Source organism: Papilio machaon, chromosome 17 (genome assembly GCF_912999745.1).
Source record: "Papilio machaon chromosome 17, ilPapMach1.1, whole genome shotgun sequence".
NCBI lineage: Eukaryota > Metazoa > Arthropoda > Insecta > Lepidoptera > Papilionidae > Papilio > Papilio machaon.
This window is the reverse complement of record NC_060002.1, coordinates 6,952,030-6,963,987: the sequence shown is the minus strand read 5'-3', so window position 1 is coordinate 6,963,987 and position 11,958 is coordinate 6,952,030. Positions and strand designations below refer to the sequence as shown.

Below are 11,958 nucleotides of genomic sequence, written 5' to 3'. Positions count from 1 at the left end.
TTTCATCAAGATCGGTTGTGCCGTTCCGGAGATACCATCAAACAAACATCCATCAATCCATCTAAACATTCGCATTTATAATATTAATAAGATTTGAAGTCTACATCTCATTAAGAACTTCAAAAATCTACAACTTTAAATACGCAAAATCACGCTAAAACTATTTTTTAAGCAATTAATTGTTACAAATACTGACTTAACATTGTTACTTAATCTTAAATTTATATAATTATTGGCGTACAGAGAAGATGCTTTCAACCCCTTTTGCAATAAGTGTGCGGGACATAACCCCCGAAAGTTTCACGAGTTACAGATAACGAGATAAGGGGTGAACTGTGATCTTGTCACATGTGTTAAATGTTTAAAAGCAGACACTTTGTAATTTACAAGTTAACTTCAATTCGTGTGATGGGATCCGGAAGACATGTGCTAAGAAACGAGTTTAAAATCTAATATATAAAATTCTCGTGTCACAGTTTTCGTTCCCGTACTCCTCCGAAACGGCTTGACCGATTCTCATGAAATTTTGTGAGCATATTCAGTAGGTCTGAGAATCGGCCAACATCTATTTTTAATTTTTTTTTTAATTTTTTTTAACTGCGCGCGGACGGAGTCGCGGGCGACAGCTAGTATTTTATATTCTTTGACGCTTGTATGCAGCTCTTTTTGTTGTGTTTTCATGTGACATTTTGAGATTTGACTTTTTTAAGATCTGAACTAATTAATTAATTTTTTCAGACTTATGCTAGACGTAAAGGTAAAGCTGAGGTACTTATTTAGAACCTTATCCTCTAAAGAATCTCTTAATCTAACGGATTTCTAAATGGTTTAATTTGCCTGTTGGTGTACCTAAATAGATAAAATTAAAAAACGGTAATTCTACGACTTTATAATCTACGAGAAATTTACTGTCCTTTCGGGTCTGCCTGTCTTACTGTCCTTACTGTCATGTCTGAATAGCTTATATCTTCTTCTTTTCAGTCAAATGACAACCACTGTTGGGCTCAGAACTACTCCAAAGATTGCCACGATGATAGGTCCTATGCTATCCGCATCCCTGACCGAGGCCTGCTTACGCTGCGTCTGCAGGACTTTGCGCGCTCCACCAGCCGTTTGTTCTGCTGCAATGTGGCCTGAGCATATACTGCAATTAAACATATTACTTTTCTTTGATCCTTCAAATAAAATGTACTTTTACCATAAAAAGTAAAGATCAATAAAAACAGATTTAACAGTTGTCTTTCGAAGTCGTGAAAGTAAAATCTATTTCATGTGCAGCTATCATATTTGAAGAGCTGTCGGAAGGAAGCGTCTAGTGTTGGTTTAAGAAATGAAATGGACGTCGATTGCAGAGACGAACAACATTCGTTACGAGATTAATGAACGACTGATGTTGATTCAGATGTCTATGGATGAAAAATTGTTAAACACATATAGCAGATGTAAAACAAAACTTGAATTAAAACGCTTTTTTTCGCTGTTACATTTGTGATTTTTTTATTGATACACATTATGTTGTTGTTTGCGTTATCGTTTGTTTCTGAGACCATTATATCATTATTTTTGATTCAACACACAAAACAGTAGGTTTTGTACAGGGATTTTGGTCTTAGAAACCAACGATTAGTAACATTTTTTTGAAGACTGTTTAGTTTATTTATTATACCTCAATTACTAAACCTATGGCTAAAATAACAATACAGGCACAAGAAGTCCCTTAAAGTTATAGGTTTCCGAGGCAGCGTGGCCGAGTGGTCTAAGGCGCTGGTTTTAGGCACCAGTCCGAAAGGGCGTGGGTTCGAATCCCACCGCTGTCAACTATATTTTATTATTAAAACAATTATCACTTTTAAAGGATAATTAAGTTATAATTTTTATGCTTTTGTTTTACAAAAAACTCAACAAAAATAAAACACATTGCTATGTTTTCACTAGCTTGTCGCTCGCGACTTCAAAATTATGTTTTACATATCTGCCAAATTTTATTAAGATCCGTTGAGTTCCTGAGAAACCTTCAAACAAACATCCATACATAATATTAGTAAGATTAAAAAACAGGAAAATAAAAATACTCATATATTCGTTTTCACGTAATATTGTATTTGTATTCGAGTTGTACAATGGAATGCAAGACAAATATATAAATGGATTAGAGTATCGTGTGGTGCGGATCTTTTCATTTCATTCAGATCTTACATTATCATAATACCTGTATATTCATGGTACTGGCTGGATGACAGACGCCTTACATCACATTGTAATGCAATCTTCTGAAGCAAATAACTGAAAATATATGAATGTTTATCAATTTTAAGCAACTGGGAATAGGTTTTGCATAACAGTTATAACCTTGTAGACATAACTGATTCTCTTAGTATACATAACTATGGGCCTAGTATGAATATTGTGACAATCGCTATTGTACCATTATCGATAAAATTTCGTGCTAGTTAATAGTGCAACGGGGCTTAAAGTACACTAAAACCTCATGCTAATTTTTACATTATTGGCGATGATGATACGAAGGCGTTTGACACAAATGTTCGTGCTAGGACCATTGAACAGTTTTATAACACACACTAGGGCTTGCTTCTAAGGTCAAAATAGTCATGCAAAACCTAACGTGTATTGCCTGCATTATTATTTGGAGAAGATAGATTAAGGCATGAGATTTATTTCTTTAAAGCTTAATAATTTCAGTGTATATTGTTTTTTGATTATTTCTCTTGTGTCATTTTGACTGGAATGAGAGGACAAGTTACGTAAGTGTAACGTGTGACGTCACCGCGACCGGACAGGGACGGATTATCCGGACAGGCCGCGGCCCGTACCAACCGGGTAATTTCCCCAGCGGCCGCATCTTTGCACGCTCGCTTGAACCGGACATACATCAAGCCGGTAAGCCGCGAGGACTTGAGCTTCGTTTAAGGTCGGCTTCCACTGGAAATGACTGATCGTGGTCCGCTTTCGGGTACAGATTTCATGTAGTGCGGACAACGGATTTTAGTTTAAACGTGGCGAAGGAACATTACGAATTTGCATTATCACGTTAATGCTTTTAAAGAGACAGCCAAGTTCTACCCTATCCTCTTTTGTTAATCTTTCTAATATTATGAATGCGAAAGTTTAGATGAATGTTTGTTTGAAGGTATCTCTGGAACGGTTCAACGGATCTGGATGAAATTTGGCACAGATGTAGAACGTAGTCTGGAAGGACACATAGGCTACTTATTAAGTTTTTGGTTTAATTCCACGCGGACGGAGTCGGGGCGACAGCTAGTTATGTATAAATGAAAAATTGATATCTTATAGTGAAACTTTAATCATCGTTGCGTAAAAATATTTCGGGCATTTTCTGTAAGAGGATTTTAATGTCAATTTTGATGGCTTCTGTTTGGAATGGTGGCATCATTGTAGCGTTAAATGAGATCTTTTGTCATCACTTGTGCGCCCTTTGTCATTTGTAAGGATTCTGAAATACATACAAATATATGTAAAATATTGTCAAGTTAGTTATTTTACTTGTACTTTGATCCTGCGACTATAAGTTTTCAAAATTCAGCAGCAAAACAAAAAAAAACCACTTGATTTTTCAAAAAAATTTCATATTACTTTATACGCGTTGCGTTTACCATACCATATCGTTCAATCGTATTATTAATTATAAATACATACTGTCATTTAAAAAGTTTTGACAGCGGTGGGATTCGAACCCACGCCCTTTCGGACTGGTGCCTAAAACCAGCGCCTTAGACCACTCGGCCACGCTGCCAGTCGTCCATGTAGCTGATTTTTGAGATTATGTCTCTAACTTACTAAGTATTATTAGTAAAAATAATACTTATTAAGTAATATTTGTTATGAAAAATACTTATTAAGTATTATTTTATGACAAATACTTCTTACAAACATAACGTTATCATACATAATATGTAGATGTGATGGAAAGTCTTACATCTATCAACCACTCGTGAGATAACAAATTATATACATTTTGCGGTCTCTATTTTTTCAAAGATAATGAGAGGGACTAATATATGATTTATGTAGATGTGTCTTCAGAGAAAGCTAACAGAATAACATAGATACAAAGATAACTGTTTATTTTTAACATTATATTATGCTTTTTAAAGACGTCTAGAGGTATCCTCCACGATCCATCTTCTATAAATAGTGCGAATTTGTGTAGGTTTTTTGTTTTTATATTCTGTCTAGACTTGTATTTGATTATTTATAGGTTTTACGATAGCGTGGAATTAGATTTTATTCCTAGAAGTCACATTTCAAAATGTTAAGTAGTCTTAAATTTATTGTACTGATGTAATTTGTATATTTGTTAATTTATTTATAAGATTAAATTCTTTAATGAAGTTTTTTTCGCTTTTAACACTTGACCAGTCACTGGAGATTCGAATAATGAGATAAAATTACTTTTTGTTGTTCTAAGTTTGTTTTCCGTTAGCCAAAGTTGTTGAATAGATGCCGGAACATTTGGCCGATATTTACTTAACAAATGTTTCTACGAAACAAAAAGAAATTAATTGCAATAAATATTGTGAAAAGACTGTTGTTGTTGTTAAATCTGACGATTAAATACATACTGATGTTTAAATTAATACCTAATATATACATAACAACTTTGTTAAGTTTAGCTCACAATTTTCCGTCAGTTATATATCGCTTGTGAGATTAAAAAGTGAAATTGTACAATTTAACGATGACATATGACTGATCACAAAATTTTTTTATATACAAAATATTCAGATAATTCCAATATAGGTATTCCTATTTAATAATCTTACTAATATTATAAATTTGAATGCTTGGATGGATGGATGTTTGTCTCAAGGTATTTCAAGAACTTCAAAGAACCATGGATCTCGTTGAAATTTGGCATAGATGTAGAAAATAGCCTGGAAGAACAAATAGGCTACTAATTAAGTATTTTTTAAATATCGCGCAGCCAGAGTCGCGGTCAACAGCTAGTTAACAATAAGTTTAATTAGAGTCTAGCTATTAGAACTAGGTTTTAATTACGTCTCATTTGTTAGATATAATAATACAAAGGTAACTTCGACCAACAATGTAGTTTAACAATACTGTGGAGTTTCCCAAAACTGGCTTCAGTTACGGGTAATTAGTCCAAACTTCATGAAACACTGGAGTATTGAGGACCTCGTGTGTACAAAGGAATACCAACATTGTATCACAAGGATTGTTTGGAGTTGTTAAAAGTACCACTTATGTTCGATAAAGGATACAAATCCTTTTACATTTTTTTTTAATATTCTTTAGAAAATATCGAATGTTAAAATAGATAAATATAATATTTTACTGAAGTGGCTGAAAAAGCTAAAGCTAGCAAATACAGGGGTCTAGGTTCCGAATATGAATTTGTCCCATTCGGCGTCGAGACCAGCCATTCAAAGGGCGAACGCTGCCAGTATCTTCGGAACCTTGTCTAAAGGGACACCTTTTAATGACATATTTTAGTTTTTATATATTTTTTTTAAGGTTTTTAGTTTTAGGTTTTAGAATAATTTATACTAGCTTTTAGCCGCGACTCCGTCCGCGCGGACTAAAAAAAATAGAAAACGGGGTAAAAATTATTCTATGTCCGTTTCCTAGTTCTAAGCTACCTGTCCACTAATTTTCAGTCAAATCGATTCAGCCGTTCTTGAGTTATAAATAGTGTAACTAACAAGACTTTCTTTTATATATATAGATATTTAACTTATGTTATATCTCACTTATATTTTATTTTGGTAATTCCCTATTAAAAATAGAGTTGTAGGGGATGGGTGAGAGATAAGCCGAATTGGCCTAGTAACAACACCAGGTATTTGATTAACCGTTACAACCAAAGCAAGCGGTTATTTTATTAAGTTAGGCCGTCACTAGCGCAAGCAGCCTATATTAAGAGAAGGAGCTATTCACTTTATATAATTAGTCACCAGGCGGCAAGCTAATATATACAAGGGAGAATCGCTCTTAGAACACTCTTTCTTGATACAAACATTTACATGATAAATGAATTAAGTAAAACCATACGACATTCGTCATCGCTTTATAAAACATATGTGGCGCCATCTATGATTCGTAGTCGGAACTAATGGGTTGTAGTACTATTGCAGACAGCGTCATTCGTATTATGTTGGAATATTTGTTACAATCTCCCCCTCAGTTTCAGAAGTAGTCCCGACGATGAAACTGGAAATTTAACTCTTCTGTTTACGTGGTCGTCCTCTTTTTCTGGGTGGTTGCACAGGAGTCGGTAAGGATTGAGTTACTTCGGTATTCTTGTAGGCTGGAGTGCGGAAGTATGGTATGTGCCAATCAATGGGTGAACACCCAAGATGAAAGTATTCATCCTCCCCTGGATCAGAACACCTCCCAAAGCATAACTGCAGAGTCAATCTTAATAATAAAAGACTTGGTCTCATCGGGCTGTCTAATAATGGCATCAATTTTCTTATGGAGGATCTCTCTGTAAGGCGGAGATGGCCGATATGTAGATAAATAGGACCATTATCGATTGTGTTGGTAAATAACATAATTAGTTAGCGACTTAAAAATTATCAACAGGTATGGTATGTATCGCTAGGTGGCAGGCAAAAATCAAGAGCATCAATACCAATATCGCCATACTCTGATGTTGGGAAAAGTTCCATCGAGTGCGGTGAAAACCCTTCATCTACCCGTTGCGCATTCATTTGGGCGTCCTTAAACATGTACTCTAGCCTGGGCGAGTAGCCGTCGAAAAGCGTCTTCGCCCGTTTCGGGGAGTCAGTTTGAATTGGTATGAGACGATAAGCACTTGCTGTCTTGGCGCTTTCACTTGGTAGTCCTGGATCTCTTTTTGTTTTGTCAGGGATTGATGCATCAGGATGCTCATCTACTTCATTTTGTGCCGTAATTGGAGCTATCGCATAAGCCACGCGTTCATTTGATTCACGAATTCTTTTGGGTTGTGTTAGTGGCTTATGTTCCGCAGTGCGAGTGTTAAACGTAACAAAGTCTTCAGTAAACATTTCGTAGACCTTATCTAGCTCATCTATAAAGTGCCAAGTAAATTGAGGTAAATTCAGGACCATTAGGGCGTCTGTGAGGAATCCTATACCCAGCAGTGTTTTGTTATCCTCGCAGTTGGGTAGCACCATAAAACTGGCGTTGAACACCCTTTCATGTATTTTCACGTCTACTTGTACAGTTAAGACGGTGCGTTTCTTTGTTATTCCATCAGCTAGCGTAAGATCCACCTGCTCTGATTTAAACTGGTATCCTTGTTTAAGCAGGCCGCGATACAGAGAGTGAGACGCGACGTTAGTCTTAGCACATGTATCGAGGTATGGATATCCTTTAATTCCGCCAATCGTAGCAGGCACAACTGGTCTGGGCTTGGCTTCGATGTGAGCAGAAAAAGCACAGAAACCAACTTCTTCTTTAATTGACTTTGAAGTTTTGCCAGAACAGTTGGGGCAGTTGGTACGGACAACTCCTGGCGCGCCGCAACCGTAACAGGAGAATCTGGGCTGTGATGGTGATGGGGCTTGGGTTTGTACCTCGTTTGATGGCAGATAGGCAGATTCCTTCTCTTTCTTTAATCTCTTTCTGCATTCATCAAACGTGTGGCCTGGATTTTTACAATAAGCACATCGTACCCTGGTTGATGGCTTTGCGGCACGAAGGGGAAATTTGTTATCAATATTTGACTTTCTTTCCTTAAGCACCTGTTCTATACCACGCGCAGACTCGATTAATTGATCGTAGGTGTTGATGGAAATCCGTGGGGCCTTATCTCTTATCTCGAGGCGGAGCAGATGATAAATCATGTCGATCTGTTGAGTCTCCGGGTGTTTGGGCTCCGGAAGCAATGAAAATAAAACTCTCTTCTTAGTTATAAAATCTTCTGTAGACTCAGTCGCATCTTGTTTTATTGTTGTCAGTTCCTGGTAAAGAATGTGTGCTAATTTCATTGGCGCAAACTTGTTTCGTAACTGGGCCTCAAAATCCGGAAAAGTTTTAATTTCATCCTTGACGCCTTGCCACCAGATACCTGCTTCTTTATGCAGCACCAAGGGTAGACCTTTCAGCAGCTCTGCATCTTCAATGTCTTCAAGTTCTTTGAATAGGCGTAGTGCCGATAAAAATGACTCAACCGCTTCTGTTTGTTTTTCTCCATTGAAATGCGTTTTACACTTGGTCATGTTTCCACGCTTTCCCCGTGTGAGCGCCATAATCAGCTGTTGTTGTTGCTGTTGGTTATGCTGAAGCAGCTGTTGAAATTGCTCAGGAGTGAGGGCCATGTTGTGTTGTTGTTGCGTAGTCCCAGCCGTTGCTGTAAGTCGTACTGACCTAGTGATGTACCTCGGCTGATTCGACTTGCCCCACGTTGGGCGCCAGATTGTAGGGGATGTTCCTCTGCTGAATCGACTGGCCCCACGTTGGGCGCCAGATTGTAGGGGATGGGTGAGAGATAAGCCGAATTGGCCTAGTAACAACACCAGGTATTTGATTAACCGTTACAACCAAAGCAAGCGGTTATTTTATTAAGTTAGGCCGTCACTAGCGCAAGCAGCCTATATTAAGAGAAGGAGCTATTCACTTTATATAATTAGTCACCAGGCGGCAAGCTAATATATACAAGGGAGAATCGCTCTTAGAACACTCTTTCTTGATACAAACATTTACATGATAAATGAATTAAGTAAAACCATACGACATTCGTCATCGCTTTATAAAACATATGTGGCGCCATCTATGATTCGTAGTCGGAACTAATGGGTTGTAGTACTATTGCAGACAGCGTCATTCGTATTATGTTGGAATATTTGTTACAGAGTTAATAATACGTTATATTACAAGTATTTTGGCAGCGAAAGAAGGTATGATTCAGAGATTTCATGCCCGAGTCCCGCCGTCATCCGCTACTTGTGATATTAAAAAGGGAGATGAAAGAATTGTTGTCATCTGTCAGTGTCGAGTGAGTATTGAATGTGTTATTTATTACAGAGATATGGTGGCGTGGCGGCTTCATTTTGCATGCCATCAATATGATGATATTCTCTTTGTTTTTTTGTATGACTGAGTATATCTAATATATAAAATTGTCGTGTCACAGTTTTCGTTCTCGTACTCCTCCGAAACGGCTTGACCGATTCTCATGAAATTTTGTGAGCATATTCAGTAGGTCTGAGAATCGGCCAACATCTATTTTTTTTTTAACTGCGCACGGACGTAGTCGCGGGCGACAGCTAGTAACTTTATATTATTGCTTTTGTTTTTTATATAGGTGGCAAACAAGTGAGCGTCTTAGAGCTCGCCGAAATAGCGTAGCGACCGCTGCCCGCAGACATCCGCAATTGTAGATGTATTGCCTACTTTAATCAACGGAGTGTAAGCACAGGAAGAGAATATTTCCCCTTCCTATGCATCCCCTCCTTCGCCAAATATACTTCCTCTTCCTATGCTTTCCTTATGAGAAAAGGGTGCGAAGGGGAAGGTAAAATTAGGTCTCTAGCACGCACACTCATCACACGGAACACGGAAATGTTTCCACTTGACAGCAACAGATGTTGTTGTTGCTGACGCTAGAAATGCAGCCGATCTTACGTCAACTGCTTGAAGTGTACCATAGTCTTGCAGCAGCTCGAGCACATCGACTCTTAGAATTAAAATAAATGAAAAAATCACTTGTCTTTCATTTAAATCGTTTTTTTTCAGTATTATTTGAATAATATCAGCACATATTTTTAACAAAAACGCTATCTTAGGAAGCGTTATGATTAAACACTAGGCGTGGTAACAACTCAAATTATGGTGTTAAATTAATGAGCGGCCGGAACACGCGGCGCGTCTTCCGCAGACTTCGTTAATGAAGCTCAATATAAATAGCGATTTTTTGTTATACGTGCAGAACTGGGGGCCTTAGCATAAATATTTGTGACACAATGTCCTTCGTATCATCATCATCGACAAAATTTGTGCAGCGACCCCTATCGGGCGTAAAGTACACCAAAAATCTCATTATAATTTTTGACATATTACACGATGACGATACGAAGGCGTTTGTCACAAATATTTTGTGTTAGGCCCACTGAGTTAAGAGGCGTTAAGTGGTTACTAAGGTCATTTTTAACGTCGTCGACTATATAAATATTCTAACTAAAATGTCTTGCGGATAATTTTTTTCTTTTACTATGTTTTTAGGAATGTGTACGCGTGTTTTATAGCTTTACAGCTTTAAAATCAAAAGCAAACCGTAATGACAGTAAATGTAGAATTATGTACGTAAGCGCAAAGATCGGACGACAATTTGGGCGCGAGATTCGTTCAACGGTTGCCAAATGACGGTGTCCGTAATTTTCCTGCCGTGATTTATGTAAGCGTGGAACAAAAGGTCCTCATTTGATGGTACAATGAATTTGATTCCAAACACAATCCGATGAAATGCGGCCTCGTTAAATTCCTCTCGACGAAATATCGTGGTCATTGCGGCATAAGATGTAATGCTCAACTACCCTTATTTGTCTAAGGCACCATTAAGACTTTAACAAGATAAATTTGAACCACAATACCTCAGAAATAGATTGACAGTAATAAAAATTGCACATTGATAAAGTAACAACATTAACGCGCCCAGTGAACCATCACAGGGTTTCTAGTAATAAAAACTGTAGGTGGATAAAACGATCATATGACAAATATATATTTTTTTATTTCAAGGTGGCAAACGAGTAAGCGGCCACATGAATTCGCCGAAATGGCGAAGCAACCGCTGCCCATAGACATTCGCAACTGCAGATGCGTTGCCTACCCTCAATCAACGAAGCAGAAGACGCACAAAAAGAGAATATATAACCTTCCTATGCATCTCCTCCTCCATCAAATCCACCTCTCCTTCCAATCCTTTCCTTATAAGAAAAGGGTGGGAAGGGAAAGAGGACTAAAATTAGGCCTCGGACGAAACACGGAATTACTTCCACTTCACGCCTGTCTTCTGTGTGGTCATGGTATTTCACCGGGCGAGCCGGCCAATTCGTGCAACTGATGTTGTTGCTGGCGTCTACCACTGTTATCATCTATATATATAAAAGAAAGTTGTGTTAGTTACACCATTTATAACTCAAGAACGGCTGAATCGATTTGACTGAAAATTGGTGGGCAGGTAGCTTAGAACCAGGAATAGGACATAGGATAATTTTTACCCCGTTTTCTTTTCTTTTTTTTTTTTTTTATTCCGCGCGGACGGAGTCGCGGGTAAAAGCTAGTCAGTTATACAATAGAAAAAATCAAATTACTTCTAGAAGTTTCTATTTTTTTCTCTCTATTATTCCAACAACGATGTATGCCTATTTGAACAAACTATTTCCTTTCAGAGTCAAATCAAGCGTAGGTGTAAACGGAATATATTCGACATATTTTCTTTTTTTCAATGCGCGTAACAGCGTGCATGATTTTTTCAATTTCCACTTTCGGTCCGATTCTCTCCATATAGTAACAACTAACTGTTGGTTTAATCTAGCTGGCACCGGTTCGCACCGGCTATAGCTCGTTTGCTTTCAATTTTTTTTCCGTATATTTTAGTTAGCGTAGAGTTGTCGCGGTTTTATTACGCGGCGTTGACGAAAGTTTTTTAGGTTTTTGATTAGCTGTAGAGTTTGCACTGGGTTTATACAAAAGTTGTCCAATCATAAAATGTTGAAAATATGTTAGGTACACATCATAAGGCTACATACAACACTACACTGTATCGTATATAGAAAAGAAGAACTTGTATGAACTATATGTACGTAATTTGTATGTTTCTACTTGAGAGATATAAATTTATAGATTTCTTACCATTCATTGTACCAAGCTTGCTTTTAGCTTGAGATAAGCTACAAACAAGTTTCTTAATCTAAATAACTATTTAAATAAAAAATCAATGTTTGAACGTCTGCGCTTTAATAAACTACA

At 37.4% G+C, this 11,958-nt stretch overlaps 2 non-coding genes across 2 annotated transcripts; one reads left to right on the top strand and one right to left on the bottom strand.

Moving 5' to 3' along the window:
- The first annotated feature begins 1,737 nt into the window (after positions 1-1,737).
- Positions 1,738-1,817, top strand: Trnal-uag. Its single transcript has one exon. It is a non-coding gene; the product is annotated as a tRNA-Leu (tRNA).
- Positions 1,818-3,692: 1,875 nt separating this feature from the next.
- Positions 3,693-3,772, bottom strand: Trnal-uag. Its single transcript has one exon. It is a non-coding gene; the product is annotated as a tRNA-Leu (tRNA).
- Positions 3,773-11,958: the final 8,186 nt, after the last annotated feature.